We start from the raw sequence: 26,689 nt of genomic DNA, 5'->3' as shown, positions 1-26,689 counted from the left end.
CCCCCAAAAAAGCAACAGAAAGACTATTAAAATAATTAGTGGGGAAATTTTGAATGGGTTTTAGGACAAAATAACAAACAAAAAATCCGAACATACTCTTAAATAAAGAGAAAAAACTGGTCGCTTCCAGAGGGTGGAAAGATGGGTAAAATAAAGAGGACTGAATCTGAGATTATCAAGGCTATAGAAAAGTCCTTCCACATAGGAAAAGGGTATTACATAGGCACACAAAAGAAAACTCTCTATTCATTGATATGGAATATATTTCACAATATAATTATTAGTAAGTTAAAAAAATGTATGTTTGTACATATATAAACTTTTGTTTAAGAAAGAAGGGAAAGCAAGAAAATAAACACATATCTACTTTTTTTTACAAAGGTCACCATCTGGGATCCCTGGGTGGCGCAGCGGTTTAGCGCCTGCCTTTGGCCCAGGGCGCGATCCCTGAGATCCGGGATCGAATCCCACGTCGGGCTCCCGGTGCATGGAGCCTGCTTCTCCCTCTGCCTGTGTCTCTGCCCCCCTCTCTCTCTCTCTCTGTGTGACTATCATAAACAAATAAAAATTAAAAAAAAAAAGGTCACCATCTGTCACCATGCTATGCTATTGCAATATTTTTTACTATATTCCCTATGATATACTTTTAATCTCCATGACTTATTTATTTATTTTAAAAATAGTTTGTATTTCTTAATCCCCTTTATTTATTTTACCCATCCTTCTACCCACCTTCCCTCTGGCAACCACCAGTTTGTACTCTTTATTTAAGAGTCTGTCTATTGTTTTTGTTTGTTATTTTGTTTTGTTTTGTTAGATTCCACATATAGTGAATTCATATAGCATTTGTCTTTCTCTATCTAACTTATTTCACTTAGCATAATACCCTCTAGGTTCATCTAGGTTTTCATAAATGGCAAGGTTATTCTTTTTTATGACTGGGTAATATTACATTATATATGTATTATATATATATGTATATCACATAGATATGCAATGTGTGTGTGTGTGTGTGTGTATGTGTGTATATATACTACATCTTCTTTATCCATTCATCTTATGATGGATACTTTGGTTGCTTCCATAATTTACCTTTTGTAAATAATGCTGCAATGTACATTGGGATCTATATGTATTTTCAAATTAGTGTTTTCATTTTCTTTGGGTAGATACCCTGTACTTGAATTCATAGGTCATATGGTATTCCTGTGTTTAACTTTTTGAGGAATCTCCATACCATTTTCCACAGTGGTTGCACCAATTTATATTCCCACTAAAAATACATGAGAATTCTCTTTCTTCCACATTCTCACCAACACTTATTTCTTGTTTTTGTTACTAACCTTCTAACTGGTGTAAGATGATATCATTGTGGTTTTATTTATTTTTTTAAAAGATTTTATTTATTTATTCATGAGAGACACACACACACACACACACACACACACACACACAGAGGCAGAGACACATGCAGAGGGAGAAGCAGGCTCCATGCAGGGAGCCCAATGCGGGACTCAATCCCGGGACTCCAGGATTACACCCTGGGCTGAAGGCAGGTGCTAAACCACTGAGCACCCAGGGATCCCCTCATTGTGGTTTTAAATTCATTTCCCTGATGATTGTTAGGATGAGCATCTTTTGATGTGTCTTTATATCTTCTTTGGAAAAGCAATATTCAGGTCCCCTGCCCAATTTTAATCAGATTCTTTGTTTATTTGTTCAGTTTTTGTTTTGGCATTTAGTTGTGTAAGTTCTTTATAAATGTTGGGTATTAACTCATTATCAGATATATCACTTGCAAATATCTTCTCCCACTCGCTAGCTTGCCCTTTTGTTTTGTTGGTGGTTTCCTTTGCTGTGCAAAAGCTTTTTTTTGTATTTTTCTATCATCTCAATAGTTTCTTTTTGCTTTCTTTCCCTTGCCCAAGAGATAAATTCATAAATATGTTTCTCAGGCCAATGTTCAAAATATTACTATGTTTTCTTTTAGGAGTTTTATGGCTTTGGCTTTCACATTTAGGTCTTTAATCCATTTTGAGTTTATTTTTGTGTATGGTATAAGAGAGTGGTCTCATTTCATTATTTTGCATGTAGTTGTACAGTTTTCCCCACACCATTTGTTGAAAAGATTGTCTGTTTCCCATTGCATATTATTGACTCTTTTGTCATAGATTAATTGACAGTCGTGGATTTATTTCTGGGCTTTCTATCCTGTTCCATTGTGTTATATATTTAGTTTGGTATCAATTCCATACTGTTTTGATGGATTCTTGATTTCTGTTGTAATCAGCATCTGAGATTTACCCTATGACCTTACCATCTCACATCATTACCCTAGTGTATTTTCTTCTTACACTGAATCAGGGCTTGAATGGCTAAGAAATACCAGGTGTGATGATTTATGTTTATTAAGGTTAGGCTATAAAAGATATTAACACGTCTGTATTGTTTTTCTTAGAACATGACCTCAGAGGGGAAAGCCAGCCACATTATCATGCAAACATGCAAGCTATCCTGGGGAGATGGCCATATTGGATAGCATGCTAAGGTCTTTATCAAACAACCAATATCAACAGGCCAGGCACATGACTAATCCCCGTGACTGCTTCAACCCCAGTTGAACCTTCAGATCAGTACGGGCCCAGTGGACAACTGATCAAAAAAACTTGTGAGAAACCCTAGCCAAAAACATTCAGCCCCCTACTCCTCAATCCCTGATCCACAACAACTATGAGAGACATAAATGTTTAAAATTGTTTTAACACTGAATTTTGAGGAAACTATTTAGGCAGCTATTTATCACTCATATGGCTTCTAAGTACCATTAACTATTAAAAGACACTAGAAACTTTGGGAAAATGACTGATTCCGGTCTCAAAGCTTAATAATGAAACTAAGACATCTAGCTGGGCCAGAATGTAAGGAACTGCTTAAAAATAACAATGGGGACATGTCAACAGGATGCCAACTAGCCAAACTGGTACAATGTATTGTCAAAATATAAATGGTTTTAGTGTTCCTTTTGAATAAAGTAGGAATCTTTGTGCCTGTATTGAAAATAAATACATGCATACATACACCAATGTGTGCATAAATATATAAATAAATAAAAGAATAAATAATGAATAGGGAGAATACTTCATTTCAGTATAGTATTAACTAATATACAGAGAAGAAAGAATATAATTAGAAATTACCTTTACAACCAACATGGGGTGAATTGACTCTGGCAAGCATCATAAATAATGCTTAGTCAGTAGGCAAATATTTGACGAGGGACAGGATATTTACATATTTTCATAGGACCTCTCCTCAAATTCCTTATTAATTACAAAAAGAAAAGTAGTAATTATGAAATAGGTAAAATAGACAACATTTAACCAAGTGATTAATATTAACATTACCAGTAAACTGTAAAGGAGCCTGCTAGTCATCCATTGTGATGTCCTGAAAAGGACACAGCATCACTTAAAAAGTGTGCCAGCCAAAAATGCAGAACTTGAATCTAATCATGAGGAAACATCAGACAAATGCAAACTGATAGTCTATAAAATAACTGGCTTGCAGTCTTCAAGAAATCTCAATGTCATGAAAGTCAAAGAAAGGCTGAGGAAATGTCCTGGATTAAAGAAGTCTGGAGAGATGCACAAGCTTTACTCATTACATGACCTGGCCAGAATCCTATATGGAAAATAGTCCTACACGGGACATTATTGGCACAATTGCATTAACTGGAGTCAGACTCTGGGTTACAATAAAGTATTGTATTACTGCTAAATTTCATAAATGTATTAATTTTACTGAGCTGAGGTTTTTAAAGAAAAATATTCTTGCATAAATATTCTTAATAAATGCAAATTAAAACATTGAAAGGATAAAGGGTAATGATGCCTAAAACTACTTTTCTTTAAAAGATTTTATTTATTTATTCATGAGAGACATGGGGGGGGGGCAGAGACACACACAGATAGAGAAGCAGGCTCCCTGGAGGGAACCCTATGTGGGACTTGATCCCAGGACTCCAGGATCACACCCTGGGCTGAAGGCAGGTGCTAAACCACTAAGCCACCCAGGGATCCCCAAAACTACTGTTTTATGTTTAGAAATATGCATATCACACACACACACACACACGCACGCACACAGGATATACTGAGAGAAAAAAAGGAGATAACAGAGGAAACGAGTTAATAATTGGTAAAATTGCACACTTGCATTATGGCAATCCATCCAAAGCTTGAAAGTATAATTCCTGGGGAAATTTTCATTCCTTTAACATTTAATTCAAATGAGTGTCTTGTTTTAAGAGTAAATGCTGAAAATATAAGATGTGATTCAATTCAATTATTAGTGATCAGAAGGAAAAAAGAGGAGTCAACTTCCATATAAGGACTAGTGACAACTTCTATTATACAAAGACAAAATCACAGGCTTGGTGGGAGCAAGGAGAAAGAGAGGAAAGGCTGTAATAAAGAAATTCATCCTGGAGTAAAAAGGATTAGGAGAAGGATTAAAGATTTACCTAAGCACTGATAAGAAAGTCATAACTTTGTCTATATCATTTTGATTCTCTACTTTAGATGGAAACTTTTGTAGTACTATGAATTCCACCTAATTGTGTATAGAAAACTAAAATTGTCTTTTTCTAACTGAATCTAATCATATAACTGTCAACCTTCAATTTACTTTTTTTTTTTTCAATCCAAATCAGAATTTCTCATTAAATTCAGGTTTCTCCTCTTCATCTGTTCTTCTTATTCCCTAGTTGTGATAAAAACAGATGGGAGTGGGATGTGGGGTAATCTAAATGATGGTGAGGGCATAAGAAGAATCACATGGGCAAAATTAAGAAGGTAACTCAGATTTTCCTACTTTATCAACCTTTGGTTTGGAGTGGCGTCTGTTCTCACCTTTTCAGGATATATACCCATATCACCCACTGCTTAGCTACCACAGGTTCCTTAACTCCCTCAAACATTCATGACATTGATATTTCTTTTTTTTTTTATAAATTTTTATTTATTTATGATAGTCACACACAGAATGAGAGAGAGAGAGAGAGAGAGAGAGAAAGGCAGAGACACAGGCAGAGGGAGAAGCAGGCTCCATGCACCGGGAGCCCGACGTGGGATTCGATCCCGGGTCTCCAGGATCGCGCCCTGGGCCAAAGGCAGGCGCCAAACCACTGCGCCACCCAGGGATCCCGATATTTCTTTATGATTATAAGCCACTTATTTTATATAGAATACCAGGACACTGAAGTTACTCTTCCTCATCATGAGACATAATGCGTCTAGTTCCACTGGCCCACTCTTAGATTTCCTTGATTTTTTTTTCTTTTTAGGCACATGGGACATTTTATAACAATTTGTTGTATCTCACAGGGTCATCAGAAGTTACAGAAAGGGGTACACCAGACACTTTCTGAACAAACACATTTTTCCTCTCTTGTAACTCCTCTGTTGATACACTAGTGGGAAGCCTTTATTGATGATACTGTGGTCCTCCTTGTTCTTTCTTTTATGTGATCTTTGTAGGGATCTACTAGGTTGTCTTTTTGTTGACAAACGAGATCTTATGCAATCAACATATACCCCCCACACCCTTAAAATATAACACACACATACACACAGATATGCATACACACGTTTTATTAAAACATACATTATACTATGAGTCCACTAGATTCTTAACTTATGTATTAAACAAGAAGAACAGCTCAATTTTGATTGTAAAAATTTTCTTTTGAAAATCTCAAATCACCAGACTTATTAGATATCTATCCCTGCTTTTAGAACTTTACAAAATGTATTAAGATACTCAGTGACTTCTTTTTTTCCTCTGGTTCTTTTGGGTACTTTCTTCCTAGAGGAAGTAAAATCTTTTCAGCATGGCAGCTGTTGATCCCTGGAAAGACTGGGAAAGAAAGTCTAGAAATAGCAATAGCAGAATTACTTTAATATTGCCAAAAGTTTTGTCCCGTTTCTCAGTTTATAATATCGTTCCTGTTTAATCCATAAATGTATTTATGCATTCCTACTTTGTGCCAGACAGTATAGAAGGCACACTTGAATGGATAACCCATAGTTTCGTCCTCTTGGTATCCCAAGAGTTGTCTGGTTAATATAGAGGAAGAATGTGTTTGTAGGAACTCAAGGGATAGATTTAAACTAGTCACAGTTGGGGAGTCCTGCTAGGGGTCAGCTAAGGAGTGACTCCCAAGGTAATTCTGAAGCTCTGGACCTCAAGTAAGACAGTGCTAAAGCAGCCACTGCACCCTAAGCAGAGCTTGAGCATTCCGGAAGCTTCTTAGAGTCCATAAAATATATGGCTTCACAGTCTGTTTCATCAACCTACCTCTGAGCACTACTGAACAGAAGTGATAGAAACACAGCCACAGAAATACAGTCTTTTAATATAACTGGTCTGGCGACATTGAAACAATATTCATCATAGCACAGCTCTACTGAGCTGCACATGTGCAGAAAATAGAAGACAGCAGGGTACCCAACTGCTGCTGTAAAGTGAACTGAAATGGGGGTAATCACAAGCAGAGAGGGCAGCAGAAACATGTTAAGGATTCATAGAAGCACAGCCCCAAGCAATGTAGCATAACTGAATATATGAGAAGGGGCATGTTGCCGAAGGAATGAAAGAGGAAACTTGCTCTTAAAAAATCGACTTCTGATGAAACAAGACAGTATAAGGCACCTATAAGCAGTTCTATCCATTTCTGGTTTTAAATAACCAAGACTAGTATGCGTGTCAAACACTGTCAGAAAACATGCATTTATGTAGTATATTTGAACTGCATTGTAGTCATTTTTACTTATTCTTTTCCTAGCTAAGTTAGCAATTATTTTGCACTACAGATCAAAAACAATTCTATTAGTTTCTTAAAAGCTGTTAAAAGTTAATTTGGAGAGGCAGATGGTGTTCTCTCTCTCTCTCTCTCTCTCTCTCTCCCCCCACCTTGAAATATTATATAGTATTATAGCAAAGATCTAACAAAGGAAGGAATTGAGGTAAGAGATTGCTTCTGCTTATATCGTCACAGCATTACCAAAAAGTAAAAAATCTATTTTTTGAGGGTAGCTTATGGAAATCATTCTCATTATTTCAGGCATATATATTTATTCATTCAATTCATTCAGCAAGTATTTACCCTGTATTCTATGCAGGCACCATGCTACTCACACCTGGAGTTGAGGGATGCAGACAGGGACTATTGGCATGCATGGTAGGAGCTTTTACTTTTCCTTCCAGATTTTAGCTTTAGGTAGGTAAAGAGCATAAACTTATTTCCATGCAGGTAGTGTTGCTCACTCCATATAACAAGAGTACTTAGCTCTCACAGACTAAAATTCTGGCAAACATCCACTGAACCTTAGAACAACTTCCAGAATTACAATGACTTTAGATACAGAATCAACAGTACATCATAATGATGAAAGTATCCCCCCCCCTTTTTTTTCTCCCCTTGCCTTTAGAAAATTTTGTGCCAAAGGTGAGCTAAAGGTTGGAAATGAAAGAAAATGTAAGGGAATTAAACAGCAAGTAAATAATTAGAAGGGATAATTTAATTTAAAAAGATTACGATGGCACACAGAGGCTTTTCAAGGTCAATTCTTTAGATAGTTCAATTTCAGTGTGTTTTTTGAGCTGATTTGATTGAGTTCATTTAAAATTTTGCAAGATGGCTTTTTTTTTTTATTCTCGAAGGAATTAATGAGGTACAGTTTAATTGAACTACCTGGAAAGTGAGCAAATTTGATTATAAACGTACATAGACAATTACTCAGTTTATGGTAGTTGAATGCCATTCACTTCTGTGATGATTTTATGCACATTCCAGGTTCCTTATTAGCTGTGCAGTTATTGTCTCAGTGGAAACATTTATAGTTACTGTTGAAGAGAAGGAAACAAACGAAGGTGTAGTTTCCTCTAATCTGCCTCTCACCCTAAGGTCTTGCTTTGCAGTAGCTTTGAATTAACTGCACTTCCCAGTTAGTTGTTGTTGTTGTTGTTTTAATAAGAGAGATTATTTTCATTTCCTAATAAAACTTGCTTCCATCTCAATACAAGGCAAACTTTTCAGATTTTGCGAAGATCAAAGGTCAAGACTATAAAACATTCTTTTTTTCAAAGTCAATTTCCACAGCCCGTGAGTTTTATTATTCAGCCAACAGTGGACCGGTTTCAGTGTTTAATGGAAGTAAAGGAACATAATTTTTTAAAACCTAAAATGCTAATGGGAAAAAAAAATCACTATTTAGGCTGTACTAAATTGATATTTCCTTGCATGTCTTTCTTATGAATTACTTATTTATTTATTTGTGCATGAAGAAATAATGCTGTTCCTGATTTCATTCCCCAAACCCATACAAAAACCTCTGTTTTAGAATGTTATACTCAGAATAAAAATGATGATTCAGCTAAACACTTATTCTTGGGTTTCTTGTTTACATCCCTTGAAAGAGATTGTTATCCCTGAGTGGGGCAGATAATAAGTCAGAACCTGTCAGACTTATTAAATTTAGCCAGTCTCTTTGCCCCATTGCTGAGTGCTTCCTGGTTGAAATCAACCCCATGAGAATAACGCTTCTTCTTAAGATGATTGAAATAACACACTTTTGTGCTGGCAAGCTGTTACCCTATACTGTTTTATTCCTTAAGTGAATATCAAATTCAAAATTATGATTTTGAAGCAAATATTTGTGTAAAAGAGATTATGTTTATAGTCTTTATTGATATGTACCTAAAGGTGAGCAAGAAATAAATCTTAACATTTTGAAAGTGTACAAAATTTCTTTGGACTGTAAAAATTTCATTTAATTATCCTTTTTTTTAGATCAGTACATGTACTGACAGGAGAGGGAATTAGTATAGTTTTTTTTTTTTTTTTTTTTTTTTCTCATAGGCACACTTTGCATGTGTATCCTTTAACATCCAAAATTTCAAAAAAAGGAAAAAAATGAAAACACCATCAGGATGTTCAATTTATCAATAAAGTCATGGTGAATGTAGGTCTCATCAGATGGGCCAAAAATTATCTTCATTGTTTTGGGTATGCACCGCATGATCCACTAATACTTATTTCATACCCAAGTAAAATAATATTTTAAATAGCTTTTTATTTCTATTAGACCTTAATAAATAAGTTTATGTCCTTTAACTTTATCTCAAGGTGGTAATTTTCAAAAATGTAATTATTCATTTTGAGCACTCCTTAAGGTTTTCCATAATCTTTCTAAATTGGTCTCCATGCATGTAACTGGTAAGGAAAAAGCGTCTGCACAATTCCAAGCAAAGTGAAAGGCTTTCTCAAAAAACTCATCCTGTCTTCTTTTTTATATACATTCTTGGCAAAATATTGATCTTTCAATATTGATCTTCCTCTCATTAACATAGACCAGCTCTTCACACCCATCACTTTAGACCATGGAAACAACTCCCTAAAGTACCACTTCTCTCTTTCCTGCATTGGTCACAGCCCCATGCCTTCTAATGGACTGTTACTGGTAATGCACAATTTCTCCATGATGATCTGCCAAAATCAGAATAGGACCTAGGTCAGGCATTCAAGGCTGACCTCAACTTCTGCCAAATTTTATTTTCTGATTTTACCATTCTGTTTTTTTCTGCACAGCCTAATGCAAAGAAGACAGATCATTCAACACACCATTTTACAAGAACCCTGTGCCTTTGCCAAAAGCATTTTCCTCCACCTGGAATTAATATAACTCATTTCAAACTTTTGAAAGTATTATAACTCCACCAAGTCTTGCTCAAATATAATCCATAGACTAATATATTCCCCAATCAGAAATTCTCTCTCTCACATTTGAACTTCAAAATTTTGTTTCTACATGATATATAAAATTTAATACATTCCGTTCTTCATACTTTAAAATATATATGATATCTGTCTCATTTGAAGATTTGCTAGAGATAGAGAGATGTAGACAATATTCATTATCTTTAATAGCTTTCAGTATGTATTTTGTGTATAATACTTTGATATAGTACTTTTAAAATAGTTATTTAGCCTTAATTATTTAATTTATTCATTTCAATAAGTATTAGTAAAATATCTATTGATAGGAAAATGATTTTAAAAACATTAACAATAACATAAAACCTGCATTAATAGTTAATACATTTTGAGTGCCTATTCTATGCCAGGAAAAAACTTGTAATGCTTTGTGTTTATCAGCTCATGTTTCTCTCAAAAAACAGTTGAGATGAGTAGAACTACGCTTATTTTATAAATAAGCATACTGAGTATTAACTAAATGGCTTATTTAAGGGTCACAAACATGATAATTAGAAGAGCAGATATTTGATCTCAGATCTGTTTGAAGCCAAAGATGGTGCTTTTAACTATTTACCCAGGAAACAAATTATCATTATATAGAATTGTTTTTTATGTATGTGGTAGAAAGGATTATACTAAATGGCAGTTTTAAAACTTAATAGCGACTCAACTAAATCCTTGGAAATCCAAAGGGTAAAAAAAAAAAAAAATCAATATAAACTGATGTAATCAAAAGTTGTAAAACAAATTGTCATGGAACATATGGATATTTGTATGGGCTTGGAAAAATGGGATTTCAAAATGGATAAAAATGTGATATGTGGAAATAATGATAAAGACACTTCCAGGGTCATCTATTCCATAAACAGAGGCACAGATGCCTATATATTAGGAGTATTTATGAACAATGACAGATTTCACTGGAGATGATTCTTGATTGGTATAGCATGCACATAGAAAAAGGTTCTTTCACCTAATACAAATACAAAATAATAAAGATATTGCACTTATATCCATTGTAAATACGATGCAAACTTATTTGTGTCAGATATCTTCATTTTTAAGTTTGCATTTTGAGCATAAGAAGTTTTGATAAAGATTATTTTAAAGTCAACTGGATAAGCCCTATATTAGCCTGCTTAGGCTGACATAACAATACCACAGAATGGTATAAATAACACAAATACACATTTTTTCATAGTTCTGGAATCTAGAGGTCTAAGATCAAGGTTCCAACAGGATTGATTTCCAGTACAGCCTTTTTCCTTGGCTAATAGATAGCTGTGATTGTATTTGGTGATAAGGAATACAATGAGGTAATTGAGCTCAAATGTGATCATAAGGGTAAGGCTCTAATCTGATAGGATTGGTGCTTTTATAAGAAGAAGAGATACCTGAGTTCACTGTGTCTCTCATGACCTTTCCTCTGGATTTAAGTTTGGAGAGAGAACTCCAGATATATATATATAGTGCTTCCTAGGAATGAAATATATATTTCCTAGGAAGCACAATCAGAAAATTTACATCCTAAAAGACTAAGAATTATTCTATGTCGAGAGTTGTTCAATAATCTAAGTCCCAAATTAAACAATGATTACTGTTTACCACCAAATAATTTTTAAGAATCTTTCCATCTCTTTTATATTCAGAAATCAGAGTTAGGGACACCTGGGTGGCTCAGCAGTTGAGCCTCTGCTTTCAGCTCAGGGCATGATCCCAGGGTCAGGGATCCAGTCCTGCACCAGGCTCCCTGCAGGAACCCTGCTTCTCCCTCTGCCTATGTCTCTGCCTCTCTCTGTGTGTGTCTCATGAATAATAAATAAAATCTTAAAAAAAAGAAAAAAGGAAAGAAAAGAAATCAGAGTTAAAGACTGCCATATGTCAATAAATATCAACAAAAGTCTGTATTTATGGAAGAGATTTTAGATCGTTTCTTTTTTACTGTCGAAAATTTCAGAATTACACTAGAGATTTGAATTGCTCTTGGTGCTCATGTAATTAAGACTCACAGACTACTTAAAAACTGAAAAAAAAATCATCAAATAATCTCTCTACATCTATAAAATATGAAAACATCTGTCACCTTGTAATTTGGGGCACAATAGTGCAAATTTATTTTTTCTTTTCCTCTCCATATAGCATCAGTTATTTACTACATTTAAAATAAATTTTAGACAGAAATAAATGTCTCAGTATTAATTTCTTTCTAATTCCATTTATTTAGCCATTAAGAAGCTAAACTATAACAAAAATATAATTTATTTTGCTTATTCAAGTATTATAACATTAATGTATAATAACTCAAATGTTCCTTTCTTGCCTGAGAAACATAGTTTAATGATATTTCAAATATGAATGGAATTAATAAGAAATCAAGTGTTCAAATTAAGCTGCTTAGTTTTCTGAGTTCAAAGTCTGATTTAATCTTATTTCACTCTATTGAAACAAAAGATAAAAAGAATATAATATTGTGAAGACTTTAATTTGATGCTGATTTGTAATGACATTTTATCAAGACACTTCTCTTTCCCTCTTTTTTTTCTTATTTAGCCACTATTTCTAGTTGTGTTCTATGTTTCATGATTAATTATAATTACCATTTTTAGGAATGTCTCTATATTACTAAAAAATAAAATAAAACTATAAATTTAACTCTTACCAATTTGCATTTGACATAAATTAAACTAAGTTTAAAAAATATTTCAGCTTAGCTTAAACAAAGTTTTTCTCTATAAGAAGTAGAGAATAGTAATTCTCACACAATAAAAAATAATTTAACCTCACAAGGAACAAACTGTTTTCAAGCAAATTCAAGCTGTACCTTGCTTTCTCTTCTCCTTCCACACAATTTATACAATAAAGTGTATTTCATCTTTGTGTGTTTATGTGTATATATTTGTATATTAAGACAGATATATATTCATAGATATATAAATTATTTTCATATATAAATATAACACATACATATTACATAGTAAGTAGAAATTATTATACTGGGCAGCCCCTGTGGCGCAGTGGTTTAGCGCCACCTGCAGCCTGAGGTGTGATCCTGAAGATGCGGGATCGAGTCCCACATCGGGCTCCCTGCATGGGGCCTGCTTCTGTCTCTGCCTCTCTCTCTCTTTGTGTATGTCTCTATGAATAAATAAATAAAATCTTTAAAAAAAAAAAAAGAAGTTATTATACTTGTTCACTAACTTTAAAATCCTAAGTTAAAAAAATGCATTAATCATATAAGAAAGATAGATCAATTGGACTTTATTTAAATTGATAACTTTTGTTCATCAAAAAATTCCATTAAGGAAATGAAATATGAAAGTCATAATACGGTGAAAAATTTTGCCATACATAAAGTTTCCAAAAGATATGTATCTAAATTACAAAAAGGACTTCTTAAAAAAATAAGAAAAAGACAATCAAGTTTTAACACAAAACTAAGTTTAATTCAAAACTAAGTTTTGAATAGGCATAGTTTGCATGAGTCATCAAAATGTCTGAAATATATGAAGTGTACTTAGCATCATTGTTCATCAAAGAAATGTAAACTGAAACCATAATTAGGTGGTACTACACACTCACCAGAACGGCTAAAATCAAAAGACTGATATTACTAATATTTGGCAAAGATGTTATACAACTGCAACTCATATTATTTGTGACATTGCAAATTAATAAATATTTTTGAGAAACATTTGTCATTATTAAATAAAATTAATTATACATATATGATAGTGCCTGGCAATGCCATTCTTGGCATATACCCAAGAAAAATGAAGGCCTACATATGTCAAAACACATACAATAATTTTCATAATTGCCTCAAATTAGGATTAATTTCTATGCCTTCAAAAGGATAATAATGAAACAAATTAGTTTATTCATACAATGAATAGGACAATGGAAATGAAAGAACAGATACATGGGATGAAATGGATGAATTTCACAGACATAATGTAGGGAGAATGAAGTCAAGATACCAAAGAGTAGAACCTGCATACATTTATTTATATTAAATTTTAGCACAGACAGAAATATTTTATGCATGTGAAAATCCAAATAGGGAATATTATTGAGGAGAAATATTAAGTTGCATTCTGGAGTGCTGGAAATATTCTGTAATTTGATCTTGATAGAGTTTTCCTAGTGTATGCATACCTCATCTTGACGTACATTGAGTTGGACACTGAAGATTTTTGTATAAGGCTTCATATAAATTATGCTTTAATTCTAAAAAATATCAAAGAATAACTCTTAAGGTCTTAAAGTCTTTCTTTAGTTAGAATATTGGATACATTAAATATTGAATATTGAGATGGAAACATGCACATACATCACATACACACACATATTCCTTAGGCTTTTCCCTATTGTTCATAATTAGTTTTCATCATTTTTTGGCCATATGGTCCCGGGCATTTTATTCAACCTTTCTAAATTTGTTGTCTTCTTTATTAAGAAATATTTATAATATTTTTCCCATCTCTTGTACTCAAAGAGCTGTTGGGAATCAAATAAAATAATAGTAGAGTATTAACATTTCTTGAGCTTCAAAGATGTACCACATTATGTGACATAAATAGATGATAGATGATATAGGTATAGATATAGTTATAGAAATTAGATAACTATGTCTATATTGATATTTATGTATAAGATAACACTTTTTAAAATATTGCCAACCTTTCTTCCCTCCTACATTGTTATAGGATTTTGTTTCATATTTCTCCTTCCCATGCTATCTCAAGAAGTCCCAGTCTATTTTTAGAGAATCTTTTGTGCTTTGTGAGCCAGAGGAGGAGAGTAAAAAGACTGGATGGAAAAATCATTGGGGAAATGGCATATGGATGAAGGAGAAAGTTTACAGAGTGACCTCTGAGGTATGACAACACTTTTCAGAAAAGGAAAAGGAGAATTTCAGTGATCTTTGTTATGATGTTTGCATACCATTAACATTCTTTGGGAATTGAAAAGAAAGAAACAATTACATGGAAATATTCATAATGGTTGACGATGGTCTTCCTTTGTTCAACACATTTGTTTAATATTAAAACCTACTGATAACATTATATCCACAACAAAACTACAAAAATTATATTTAATTAATATTTCTGTTTCTCTGACAAGGCAATTAAGCCTCTGAATACTTTAATAATAACTCTAAGGTTATTTGGCCAGTTTGAGGCATTTCGACCCAAGCTTATATATCTCAAAATACCATATTCCTTGATCACATAATGGCTTTTGTATAAATGATTTCATAAATTGTAAAGTGTATATGACACTATTTTCCTCAAGGAGACAATTATACGAACAAAATCAAATAGGTTTTCTTTAACAAGTCAAAATTGTTAAAGATGCACTTTATGATTATTAGCATTTAAAATAGTAGATGAGATGCTATCAGAAGCTGTGTGCTCCTTATAAATAAAGTTCATGTAGGGATCACCCTTTCATCACACTCTTCTTGTCTGCCAAGGCAGCTGAGGATTGTTGCTGCAATTTAGAAGCCTCTGCCACTGAGTTAAGAAGAAGAAAAATATTGTGTGCAATGCATATTGTGTGCAATGTTTTACTTAAGGATAGTTTAACTGTGAGTGGCAGAAAACACAAAATTAAAAGGGCTTAAAGAAGATAGAATGATGTGACAATAAGCTATTACCACAATAATATTATGAGACAAACTATCCAGAAAGTCAGTGGCTTAAAACAACCATCATTAATTCGCCAGCACACATCCATGAATCAGTGCAGGTCAGCAGCTCTTCTGTAGGGTTTCTTCCTTATGGAAAATGGGATCCAGTTCTGCTCTGTGCACCTTCCATTCTCCTTGAAACAGTGAATAGGATAGGTTTCAGTGATGACAAATATGGAAGATACCAAGTGCCAAGCACATTTCCAGACCATAAAATAGGTCTTCATCATAAAATCTCCAAGAAATACATAAATTGAAAACTGTACAGTGATGGTAAAATCTTGGCATGTCAAAACAACAAAAATAACTTATTCATGGTAAGATACAAATTATCTTTTTTCCTTAGAGGAGTACAAATGTTTTGATATTAGGAGTAAAAATTGGAGAAGTACAAGTCTTTTGTGTCTATGGATGTTATAAGAAGATTTACAGAAGGATTATGTCGAAAGAAGTTGGTGGAGTACTGATGTACCCTTCTAGAAGGGATGTGTGTGTGTGTGCGTGTGTGTGTGTTTATCCAGGCTACAGTATTTTCCTGACTGCTTTGTACATCTCATATACCTACTTGTTCATCTAATTATTAAAGTGTATGAATCTGTTCTTAACTGGCGATGTAGTTCATTTCCACAGTAGTTTTGAGAGTTCAAGGTCTCTTCACTGTGTGGTCCCAGATAGTTCTACTTCAGGAGTTGCTATTCACACATTGTAAAAAGTCAATCGAACCCTCTGGACTTGTGCAATACTGTGATCCTAAAATGACAAAAGCAATTTTTTATTAAGAATATTATGTGGAAATTATATTTATTCAAGATTCTGAGATGAATTCTAAATTTTAGCCTTGGGTTACCACAGACTATCAAAGGCAATATTATTTTGACTGAAAATATAATTTTTTAAAACATTTGTGTTATAATACCACTATATAATGAGGAAAATTAGATTCTGTATAAAATGCATGGCAGAGATATATGGCTACCTTCCATGAGATCCATTTTTTCATCCCCTGACAATAAAATGCAGGATTCAACAGCTTCTTCCCTGCCCAAGGAAGATCGATCTCTCGTCTGTCTGTGTGTGTGTCTCTCTCTCTCACACACACACACAACACAGAGTGCAAAGTTTCTTTGGGAGATGGTACAATTTTAATTCCAACAGACTCTAGGGAAAATACATATAAGTTTCTGTTATGTTGCTTTTCCACACATCTTTTCTTAGCTCTTAGTGAGTTCCTTGTCTTTGACCTCCCACCTTCACAAGGTGGAAATCTGCTTGTATTTGTTTTCCTTTATGTTTTACTTCTGCATTCTCTTGGGGGAGCCGAGAGTGAGGCCTGGTTAGCACTGAGCTTATTCAAAGTCTCCACATACAAATCTGTGATGTTGAAAAGAAAGACTCGAGTATAAAGATTTTGGAGAAGGCAGTTGTGTTACAAATATTAAATAGCATTGTTTTTACTACTAAATTGTCATGTCTTTACTGTACAGGTGTTGCTAAAGCTTTTGTTACTGTTCTGGAGATAGTCCTTTATAATGAAAATCTTCTAGAAAACATTTTCTGAAGTCTCATTAAAGGAGCACAGTCTCTGATCCCTTGTTAGTTTTAATGCAATCACGTGGTGAATCTTATAAATTCCTGATTTCTCTTTATATGGACTTTCAGGAAATGAAGGGGCAAAAATACAGTCTACCTTTAGGAAAATATTACTTCATTTTTTTTCTTTCAGAATAACCATCTACGGAAAATGTTATTTCATTTCTTCTGACAGAGTAGTATTAGCTAATCCAAAGATGCATCTGATAAAACATTTTAAATCTTGTTTTCTTATTTTTTTGCTTTCCTTTTCATATCTCCTATCATTTTTCCTTCCACTTCTTTTTTCTTTTTTCTTCCTTTCTTACCTTCTTTCTTTCTTATTTTCCTTCTTTCTTTTTTTCCTTCCTTCCTTCTTTCTTTCTTTTATTTTTTGTACCTATATGATCTGAAACTTATTGGTATTTTCCTAGAAAAGATAATAAGACGACTAATAGTAATGATTAATATATTAAGCATATACCTAAATGCATTATCAGGTGACTTTAATTATCCTCACACCCAGTGGGAAATGTTTTATATTCTTTTGCACTTTGCCGATGAGGAAATGGGGCTCCAGGCTGTTACTGATTTGCTAGAAGTTAGAGTTTGCATAAGGTAGAGCTAAGTCTATTATCCTGAACTATTTGCATCTAAGTTCAAGTTCTTAACTATTACACTACCTTGTCAGTCAGTGCTTAGCAAATTAGCAAATTTTGTGTATCTCAACAGAAGCTCCAAATTATCTTTAATTTATTTTGTAAGGAAGAATTGGAAAATAGTGCAATATGATTGATAATAATAGAAATTATATTTTTTACCCTTGTATCAGTAAAAAGGCAAAAGAGGTCTCTCTTCTACTGCACACATTTTATACTATTGAATCTATATGTGTGATGGTGCCTTTTCTACATGTATTATATAAGATCCATGATGTATATCAAGAATCCCCTCTTGAAATTGAGTTCTTTGTTATTGAGAAAAGGGCTTGTGCTCATGGAAGACATCAAATGTGATTTTTTCCAGTTTTTTTACAAATAATTTTGAAACGTATTCTAGAACTTTCTTCAGAAGAAAAGATGGGAAGTTGCACATGAATGAGAATACTTCATACCTTTCATTTCAGGAAAAAATGTTAATACACATTACACACTTAAACTTCATATATTATTTACCAAACAAACAAACAAAAAATAGTTACTAGAGTCATATAACTCCTACTCACCCCCAGAATTCATTATATCAGTCTTAATATTTCAGAGATAAGTAAAGCTGAGAAAAAGCAGAGTATTTATGATTAGGAGACAGGAACTACTATCATGTTTCCCAAGTACACATTCAAGGGCCAGTGCTAGTTGAGAATAAATTTTTCACCAGTGATATGAGAATAAGCACAATATTTTGGGTTCTTATGGCGAACATTGCTAATTATGCACCAACTACTGACTTCCTCCTCTTCCTTGCTAAAAAATTCTTAATTTTATGTTAGAAAAGTGTCTTATTATAACTTTTATATTCCCAGCGTGCTTTGCAAATAGATTTGATTATGTGACCTAATTTCTGTGAATGAAGCATTAGCAAATCTGAATAGGCTGGGACTGGGGCTTCTGAGAAACATACCAGAATATGTCTTTTATCTTTCTTTTTTGTTCCTATTTAGAATGTGGAAGTAATGGATGGTGATTGACCAAACATGTTAAAATAAGGGGAACTAAATTTTGGTAGAAAGGAAACTAAAAAGAACTTAGGTTCTTGAAGGGTTCCTAGAGCAGCTGCACTCTATCTGAACTAGATCCTCTAGACATCATTTTTATGAGGAAAAATAAGTTTCTAGTTTTCATCCTAATATGGTTTCTTTACATGCTTCCAAAGGTACTCCTGATTCATACAGTTCTTCATTAAGTCAATGTAGTTCATGTGAAGTATTTCTTTCACTCTCAGAGTAAATCTTAACTTCCTTTTGTAGGTGAGAATATTTTCTTATTTTAAAGAAATATAGTAAGAAGAGATGATAGTTTTTTTGATAGTTTTTTTTTTTTTAAGATTTTAAGAAAACTTTACACACAATATGGGGCTTGAACTCACAACTCCAAGATCAAGAGTCCCATGTTCTACCAACTAAACCAGCCAGGCACCCCAGGTAAATATAATATTGAAAAGACAAAGTTATTCTCAAGTTTTATACGTATTTCATTGAAACAAGACATTTCTGGGACCCCCAGGCTAAGTTTCCAGGTTTCTTATTTGCCAGTCATCTTTGGCCAGTCAACTAATTCCAGAAGATGACATATAATATTCACTCAACTCACAGATTTTGCTGAGGATCAACCAGAGTAAAGCATTTTATAATCTATAAAACACTATGGAATTTTTCATGGTTATTGCCAATAAAATCTGTCATGGCAATCACATTCCATTCTAAGTCTATGCTTGAATGAAATAAATGCCAGCAAATGAGATTTTAGTATATCCCAGAGTTACATGGTAATTATATTTCCTATTTTATGATTCTGTACTAGAAATTGTCAACATGAATGAAACCAGCTCAATGTTTCCCTTTGCATTGTCAGAATGGTAATCATTGTGAAGAAGAAAAAAAAGGACATCTGTGCACATAAATTCCATAATGTCCAGGCAAGTGGGTTGAGCCAAAATTTATTAGAAACTACTTAGTGTTTCTTTGTAATAACACTCTTGGTTATGTTTTACAAGTGGTGATCTGGTGTATTTGCATATTTCAGAGGGCTCTAAGGTATATATTAATGATGACATGGATGGAAATGTAAAATGAGGCCTATGAAGGAAAGCTTACAATTAAAAAATAATTAAAAAAAAATATCCGTAGTTTAAGAGGGTTCTCCTTTCTCTGCATCCTCACCAACATTTGTTGTTTCCAATGTTGTTATTCTGACAGGTATGAAGTGGTATCTCATTGTAATTTTCATTTTTATTTCCCTGATGATTGATGATGTTGAGCATCTTTTCATGTGTCCTTTGGTCATCTGGATGTCTTCTTTGGAAAAATGTCTGTTCATGTATTCTTCCCATTTTTTAACTGGTTTATTTGTTTTTGACTCGAGTTCCTTACATATTTTGGATACTCATCTTCTATCAGATGTATCATTTACAAATATCTTTTTCCATTCTGTAGGTTGTCTTTAGTTTTGTTTGTTGTTTATTTCACTGTGCAGAAGCTTTATATTTTGATGTCTGGAGATACATCTAGCAAGCAATTGGTATAGCCAATGTCAGAGATGTCACTGCCTGTGTTCTCCTCTAGGACTTTGATAGTTTTCTGTCCCACATTTAGGTCTTTCATCCATTTTGAATTTATTTTTTTGTATCTGGTGTAAGGGATCCAGTTTCATTCTTCTCATGTTACTGACCTGTTTTCCAGATACCATTCATTGAAGAGACTGTTTTTTTTTTTCCACATAAACTGGTACAGCACTCTGGAAAACAGCATGAAGTTTCCTCAAGAAGTTAAAAATAGAACTACCTTATGATCCAGCAATTGCACTACTAGGTATTTACTCAAAGAATACAAAATATGCTGATCCAAAGGGATACATGCACCCCAATGTTTATATCAGCCTATCCACCATAGTCAAATTATGGAAACAGCCCAAATGTCCATCGACTGATGAATGGATAAAGAAGATGTGGTATAAATATATACAATGGAATATCACTCAGCCATAAAAAAGAATGAAATCTTGCCATTTTCAATGACATGGATGAAGGTAGAGCTTATTCTGTAAGTGAAATAAGGTCAGTCAGAGAAAGACAAATACCATGTTATTTCACTCATATGTGGAGTTTAAAAAACAAAACAGATGAACATGGGGATAAAAAAGGGAGAGGCAAACCATAAAACAGACTCTTAATTATAGGGAACAAACTGAGGGTTGATAGAGGGGAAGTGGGTGGGGGAATAGGTTAAATGGGTGATGAGGATTAAGGAGTGCAATTGTGATGAGCACAGGGTGTTGTATATAATTAATGAATCACTAAATCTTACACTTGATGCTACTATTATACTATATGTTAACTAACTGGAATTTAACAAAAACTTGGAAGAAAAAATAAAAAACAGTCTCCCCTCAAGAAGTTACCTTAAACTAAAATGGTATTTATGCAGGGCATAGTTGGCCTGAGCACTTCAAAGAAGACTATGTCAAAGAAATCTTTACCCTCATAATTCTCTACTAGCTTGATGAGAAAGAATAGAAAAACGTATCTATACAACCACGTTATAGTGAAGTTTCCTGGTCTTCCTGGACAAATTTTCTAGATAGAAAGGGAGATTCTTTGAAGTGCAATCTATTTTAATTGAGATTTACTTAGTCTTATGACAATCAGGTTTACACAGCCAATTCCTTGTTGTTTTTAAAGGTATTGAGGTTCGGGTCAACCATATTTTTCTCACATCACATATCATACTAAATTTGTTTAGGAAATTATTAAGATTTATTCTACCATAGTTCTCAGAATTAGAAACTTTTTCTTGACTGTCTAATATGAAGAAATATTAAAGAATTTGAAAAAGATTTAGGGAAATAGTAATATTTGCCTTTTAAAGACAATGGTTCTCAACTTGTAACTTACAAAAGCCCTACCTGAAAATCCCCTCAAACATTGCCAACTCTAACCCGTGGACAGAAAATTGCCACAGGTGATTCACAGCTGATTCAATTCTAGGGTCTCATAGATGATGCATTCCAAAAAAAATAAATAAATAAAAATCCAATTACATGAACAAGCTGTTTAAAATGATAAATAAAAAGTATAGCAACTGATTAATCAACAGAAATAGGATTTCATGCATTCCCTACCCTTCAAATCAGTCACCTTAGCAACCTACATACTTAACTAACTTTGTGATCATCATTCTAAACATTTAAGAATTTCTTCAGAAACTCCTTTATAATTTTGGTATCCCTCAAAGTATAAAACTAGCAATCTTTTGTGTGTATTTTATCTTTCCAGTGATCTAAATTATCTAATAAAATATGTATGCTTATTGGAGAGATGCTCTATAAAACTCTTTACAAGAGCAGAGGAATATTTGTGCAAAACAAGAGAAAGAACTTTAAGGATTCCAATGGGTTTCACATCATTTTCTAATAAAGTTTGATTATTGAATCACATAACATCTTACCTTTTTAATATTGCAAGAATTGCACTTAAAATTACACACACACTGCTTAGATTCAACACAAAGAAGTAGATGCCAACCAAACAAAAAGTGAAAATGTTAAGCAACCACCCAGCTGCTTAAATCAGCAGATTTTTCTGGGTTCTCTGACGTTTAAATTTAGACTCTGTGGTTGGACTTACCAGTTCAAATCTCTCCTCTGCCACTTATTAGCCTTGTGACCTTGAGCAGATTATAAACTTCTTTTTACTCAATTTTCCAAAGTCAGAGGATTAATGTGAATATTAAATAACTTAATTAATTTAAAATACTCTAACTATGCTCAGTATGGTCTGAACTTAATGAAATATTTTTACTAGTGATGTAGTCTTTATTAAAAAAAATTTAGTCTATATTTCTCTTAAAATATTTTAAGGACTTTATTGGCTATCCCCTTAGCTGTCCGGGTTTGCAAATATTGAAGAAAAAAATGGGAAAGAAATCTAGAAATAAAGCATGACAACATTATCATATTCTAAACTTTCACTTTTTTTTTGGTGGGGGCGGGAGGAGGTGTAGCCGAGGGAGAGAGAGAAAGAGTCTTAGGCAGACTCTGCACTGAGCACAGAGCCTAACACAGGGCTCCATCTCATGACCCTAAGATTACAACCTGAGCTGAAAGCAGGAGTCTGATGCTTAACCAACTATGCCACCCAGGGGCCCCAACACTCACAAGATACGGTAATGCAGACATCTTAGAATATGATGAAGGATTGCAATTCCTTCTCTCCCTATTTTACTAAACCAAACAAAACTTTGAAATGCAACAAGTCTCTTTGCCAATATTGGCTTAATCAATTAGTGTTTGGTGTTGCTGATAGGCAGGTATAGCTTGAGTGGCTAAAATCACATCAGACTCACATTTGGTACAACTGTGAATCAGAAAGAAGCTATTTAAACCCCCAAACCTGTGTATCCATGAATGTGTACACATACAATCTGCTTTCTTAGAGTAGTTATCTCCCATGAAATGTGATCTTCTGTATTTCCTCTTTTGAAGAAAGATAAATCTATAAATAATCATCCACTTGAAAATCGATATGTATTCTTTCCTCCCTTGCAAAAAATTAAAAAGAAAAGATATTGTGGGTTTAGGGATAGAAAATAAAATATTATTGAAAAGAGTGAAAAATTAAATTTGAAGGGGACTATATTGAGACACCATGACAAAAATGATCTAGAGTCTTAGTTCGGAGAGTCTTATATTTAATATATTTAAGAATATACTCAGAATTCACCCTTTTTTCTGGTCTCATGCTGTTTAGTTCATAGTTTCATTAAATGCATATTCAAATCATTATTAATTCTGAAGTCCCCTGTGCTTCTCTAAGATAAGTAATTTGTGTCACAGGGGGTTTATTATTGAATTCTCATTTATATTAAAAACAGATTCCAACTCTAATGTTTTAATTACAGTTCAATATAAGACAAAATCTCTCTTTTCCATTATCCTTCCTATTAACATGATAAATTGTTCTGATGGTGCTGAACAATCAGCAAAACAGAAAAGGGTATTGTGTTCTCAACATGGACTATGATATATTTTCCTGTGAAGTATATAGTCAGAATTGTTATCTATTTATTGAAATATTATTATACTTCAAGGTCATTATCATGCTGACTTTACAGCATCAACATATAAATGTGGATATGATAATCTATCTGACATAGAATACTGGATCGAATGTCTATTGTTGCCAAAATATCTGTTAGAAATTAGTTTTAAAACTATCACCCAATAACAAATGGATTTTTTTTAAATGACCTCTTTATTAAAACACAAGTAGTGGAGATGGGAGGAAGTAGTCTGAAAGTAGTTTACTAGTCTAAACTACTAAATTGTGAAAGTAGTCTATACTAGGAGAGATCATTTGAAATATCTGTATCTGGTATAATTATGATAAAGATGCAAGAGAAGCTAACAAATTCAAAAGTAAGGAGGTGTCTATGACATACTCTACTTTTTTATCCTTCCTCAGAGAACCTTTTTTACTTGGACACTTAGCTTGCATTTAAATAAACCTGATACATCCAATATTATTAGTATTATGTCCATGAGCTTCATCCCTGTGATTTATACAGTTCAGGTTTGTTTTTTCCATTGCTTTTTATCACATTGTAATAATGTATTTACTGTAATTAAACCTTTGTGCTGTTTCCAGGTTAAAGTTTTCATGGATATTATTTCTATAACATTTCTTTAATGTCTTTTGGTACACTTATAAGTGTATTCCAATGAGTGGATTACCGTGTTGTCTTTTCACTTTATTAAGTGGTCTTGCAAAGCAGTTGTAAAAATTTATATTCCTGCTTGCAGTGTTTGAAAGTTTCAGTTGCTCCAAATCCTTGACAACACATAATATTACCAGTCCTTTAAAATTTTGCTATTCTAGTAGTGATACCTCATTCAGTATTTAATTTTTATCCCCCTGATAGCTAACTATAATTTGGCCATGTGGATATCCCCTTTCATAAAGTCCAGTATTAATATTTTATCCACTTTTTAATTGGGCTGTCTGCATTTCTTGCTGATCATTTATGAGTGTGTTAATACACTGTATCTACATCCTGTGTCTGATATATGAATCACATGTATCTTCTCCCACATGTGACTTGTCTTTTCAGCTTTTTTATAGTAACTTTGAATATTAGAAATTCTTAATTTTAATTACCCTCTTTCATCAATATTTTTTCACAATTAACACTTTCTGTTTCCTAAGAAATCTTTGCTGATCCTAAGTTTATGAAGACATTCTCTCATGTTACTTTCTAAGCATTTTTTGTAATATGTTTTTCACATTTTTATTTTATTTTATTTTATTTTATTTTATTTTATTTTATTTTGTTTTTCACATTTTTAAAGCAACACTCTAGATACTGTGTAGTAAACATATGACAATGCTCAAGAGAGTATGCGGAAAAGTTCATGAGGAAATTGTTAGTAGCTTGGGTGAGATATAATCATCACAAAGATCAGGATGATAGCAAAGGTGATGAAGGAAGGGAACTGAAATGAAACCGATTCTTGATGTAAGAGAGATTTGCTGCTTGTTGCAAGCTGGGATTAGTTGATGATGATATCTGTGTGGATGATTTGGCATCAAGAAGATGCAACTAAAGAACATGAGAAAAACAATTTGCGGTTTTGGTAAGTAACAAGTTCTGTGTAGGATATATTGAGCTTCATTTAAAAGAGGAGAATGCTAAGGTCATATAGCTGTAAGTGGTAGAGCCCAGATTTGAATGGAAGCTTGCTTGAGGATCAAGGTCCATTACCAGTATGTGTCATGTATGTATAGGGAGAATTCTGGAAAGATTCACTGTTAAAAATAATGACAATGCTTGCTTCTTTCCATTTGATGGCATTTTAAAAATTATTATTTATCTGTATTTTCTAAATTGTATAATATAAAAACATTATATGATTGTGAATGAAAAGAAGAATATAATTTTTAAGAGAAGTAGGGATTTTATATATCCTGAATTAGTGGTTTTTCATAAGCAAAAGGAGGCATGCAGACATAAAATGATCTGTTGGGTACAGTATGGCCCAGGGGATCAGACTGAGGTAAGAAGTAACTTCTCCCTTATGTTGAAAACAATGGTACTGTTATTTCTACCTTTGAGTGATTGAGGTGCATGAATGGAGTAATTCATTGGGTCAGTATTTAAAATTACAGATCACAAAATAAAAATCTATCATATTATGAACTGAATGCATACTGCCTGGTACCTTGAATTGAAAGAATAATCTTAGTAAATACACTTAGTACACAAAAGAATTTGTCATAGGTAAATTATCAGTAAAATTTGCTATTTTCTTATCTTTGCTTTTTCTTCAGTTTTCATCATTTGCTCTTTCATCCATTATTTAACATGTATTACAATTATAAATAAATAGCAAATAACATATGGCCATCTAAATTCTAATTCAAAAAATTAAGTGATACTTTAAATATGCTTATTACTAATTAAATTATATACTTGACCCACTACCAAAATAACCACAGGGATAACAGTTCTTGAATCTGGATAACTTCTTTATTCATTTATGATATATATTTAGTCATATAGATATTCAAATAATTTACTCAAAAATTAGAAAAAAATATAGTAGAAAAATCACAAGTCTTCGGATTTCTAACTAGGTGACTATGTATACATTAGACTTAATAGGACAATAGTGACAGTGAGAGTGGTGCTATGAAAACTTATTCCAGGGTAACAACATAATCCTAAACTCTGGTAATCTGTGTTACATAATCTACCTGGTTATAATCCTCATTTTTCTCAAACCTGATATTTTGCATATTTATTTGTCTTCCTGACCTCAATTTTCATATGAAAAGTGAGCAATGGAGTAGATAGATATCCTACCATGTTTAATATTCATTATCTACTCAATGAACGTTTC

The sequence above is a fragment of the Canis lupus genome, chromosome 2 (genome assembly GCF_048164855.1).
Source record: "Canis lupus baileyi chromosome 2, mCanLup2.hap1, whole genome shotgun sequence".
NCBI classification, from domain to species: Eukaryota; Metazoa; Chordata; class Mammalia; order Carnivora; family Canidae; genus Canis; species Canis lupus.
The sequence above is the reverse complement of the archived record's forward strand: the minus strand, read 5'-3'. Positions refer to the sequence as shown.